Source organism: Monodon monoceros, unplaced genomic scaffold (genome assembly GCF_005190385.1).
Source record: "Monodon monoceros isolate NGI ecotype Baffin Bay Population unplaced genomic scaffold, NGI_Narwhal_1 Super_Scaffold_12, whole genome shotgun sequence".
Lineage (NCBI taxonomy): Eukaryota > Metazoa > Chordata > Mammalia > Artiodactyla > Monodontidae > Monodon > Monodon monoceros.
Genome location: NW_021703768.1, coordinates 41,320,418 through 41,323,590, shown reverse-complemented (window position 1 = coordinate 41,323,590; position 3,173 = coordinate 41,320,418).

Sequence of the window (3,173 nt, the reverse complement as noted above, 5' to 3'; positions counted from 1 at the left end):
TCACAGGCAGAGGTTTCTCTTGGGACCAGGCCCCTGGTTGTCTTTGCCTGAGTGTTCAAGATGTTCTTTCTTTAATTAAGCACAAGCCATCCCCAGAGGCCCTTGACTGGAGGGCACATGGTTTCCTCCTGTTGAGTTAAAGCCTTGGAGTCCCAACAGGACCTGTCCAGTGGGGCCATGGAGCCCCCACCATATTCTGGGTTTTTGTTGTCTCCTGGCTCTGGTGCCAACACAATTCTCCAGCCTCCTAGTGTGCTTTCCCATTGCTGTTAATTTCTGTTTTTCTCCCCTTCTGTAGGCTGTCTTTTCATTTCATTGATTGTTTCTTTTGCTAAGCAGAAGCTGTTTAGTTTTTTTTTGTTTTTTTTTTTTTGCGGTATGCGGGCCTCTTACTGTTGTGGCCTCTCCTGTTGTGGAGCACAGGCTCCAGACGCGCAGGCTCAGCGGCCATGGCTCACCGGCCCAGCCGCTCTGCGGCATGTGGGATCTTCCTGGACTGGGGCACGAACCCATGTCCCCTGCATCGGCAGGCGGACTCTCAACCACTGCGCCACCAGGGAAGCCCTGTTTAGTATTTTTAAATTGAAATATAGTTGATTTATAGTATTAGTTTCAGGTGTACAACATAGTGATTCAATATTTTTGTAGATTATACTCCATTTAAAGTTATTACAAAACAATGGCTATCTTTCCCTGTGCTGTACAATATATCCTTGATGCTTATTTGTTTTATACATAGTAGTTTGTATCTCTTAATCCTCTAGCCTTATCTTGCTCCTCCCCCTTTCCCTCACCCCACTGATAACAAGTAGCTTGTTTTCTGTATCTGTGAGCCTGTTTCTGTTTTGTTATATACATTCGTTTTATTTTTTAGGTTCCACATATAAATGATAATAGAGTATTTGTCTTTCTCTGTCTGACTTATTTTACTAAGCCTAATACTCTCTAGGTCCATCCAGAAGCTGTTTAGTTTGATGTAGTCCCATTTGTTGAAATAAACCAATGCATATACAGTCAATTAATATCTGACGAGAGAGCCAAGAATACTCAGCGGGGTAAGGATAGTCTCTTTAATACATGGTATTGAAAGACCAGATAATCACATGCAGAAGAATGAAATTTCACTTCTGTCTCACACCCCTCTCAAAAATTAACTCAAAATGTATCAAAAACTTAAACATAAGACCTGAAATTGTAGAACTCCTAAAAGAAATCATAGTATAAAAGCTCCTTAACTTTGGTTTTAGCAATGATGTTTTGGATATGACACCAAAAGCACAAGCAACAAAAGCAAAAATAAATAAGAAAAATATTTCTTAAAACCCTTGAGTTTTCTACCAGAGTAGACAGTACAGGCCTTTCCTTTCTACTTCTTACTTCTCCCCCAAACATCCCAGTAAAGCTGAAATAAGTGTATCTGAAAGCCAACCAACCAACCAACCAACCAAAGAAACAGAATATCCAACCTCCTCTTCAAATTCCTAAAACTGTCCAAAAGCCAAAAAGCAACCCCCGCCATCCCACTTTTTGCTCTGCTAGACTCTATTCATCCATTCTTGGACTGTGCTTGAATTTCCCTTTTACATCATCTTGCCCAGCACTGACAGTTCTGTTCCTGTGTTTCTAGCCACTATCCCAAACACTACTTCTCCTCAGGACACTCAAAGACTTATTGTTTGTGCTTCATTTGATGCAGATCACATACTGCTTAGTAGCTGGGTTTTTTTTGTTGTTGTCGTTAGCAAGACTGTATGCTTCTTGAAGGCGCAGCCCCACGTACCCTCTATAGAAGGCACAATGATTTCCAAAAAGCAGCTGCTCAATAAAAGTTTATTGACTGGTTATTGATTTTTGCTTTAGTTATATTTCACAGTTTTCTTGCTTGCCAAGTCCTGCTTCTAGCCAACATGGGATTATGTGTGGCACCCGAGGACAAAGGTGGCATGGAGAATTAAAAATCTAGAGATAATCATACAAGCTCACTTAGAACAAAGGGTTTAATTATTCCCCTATCAACTGAGCCTTTTATCTGAGCTGAGTTGCCATAAGCAACAAATTGGTGAGTTTCATTCACTCCGCTTTGCTTTGGCTACCGTGAATAGCATAAGGAACACAAGTCAGAGTGAAGGAGAAGCAGAGGATCTGCACAGGATAGGTAGCTTTTGTCTGGTTATGTTGGCCAGAGAGCAACATGTGTTAAGTGCATCACTGAACAAGTGTTTGACCTTTCTGTGCGGGGAAATAAGCGTCTGACAATTTGTTTCATGATAAACTAGAACTAGTCTGGGAATGATACTTTCTAATGCCCACTTTTCCTTATTTATGAACCAAAAGGCTAAGTGGTGCTGTCCCTGGAGACGGAGATGGCCAAGGGAATACAGATAAAAAAAGGGGATGGGGACTTCCCAGTGTGGTTTTTTATTGCTGCCAAATAGGGGCTCTTTTTCCTTCCTGTACTCTCAATACCTCCTACCTCTGGAGGGTCAACAGCCAGAGGAAGCTGGTGACCAGAGGTAAAGTAAAGCCTGTTGGCATGCTGAAAGGGTATCATTTCTACCTCCCGGAAACTTCTTGAATCCATCCATCTCTTTCCATCTCCACCATCACCTCCATAGCAGGGTTTATATTCAAAACATTTAATAACTAATATGGCACAAGGCACTGACCCATCAGGATGGAGCCTGACTGCTTATAAATAACCAAAAATAGTCATACTGGTCACCCTTCCTCTTGGGAATCTAAGGTCCAATTGCCTCTGGCCTGGGCCCTGTAAAGGCCTCCTAAGTGGACCCTCTGTTGTACCCTAATCTACTGCACAATAGCCAGAGTGATGTTTTTCAAGTGCAAATTGTACTCCTTCCTCCCCTCACTTCTTAAAACCCTTCCGTGGCCCTCCATAGCTCTTAAGATAAAGAGAACTTCTTTAACTTGGCTTTTTAAGCCTCACATAATTTGTCCCCTGTCTCTCTCTAATATGATTGATAGCCTATTTCCTACACAAAACTGTAAGCTCAATGAGATTAGGGACTATGATTGTTTTTTCCCTGCTGTTATTTCCCCAGTGACTAACTGGTATAGTTAGTCACTAACACAGAGCAGGAGCTCATTAAATATTCTTTGAATGAATAAGTAGATCATGAAACAATCCCAACTTTTCCAACGTGTATCTTCAT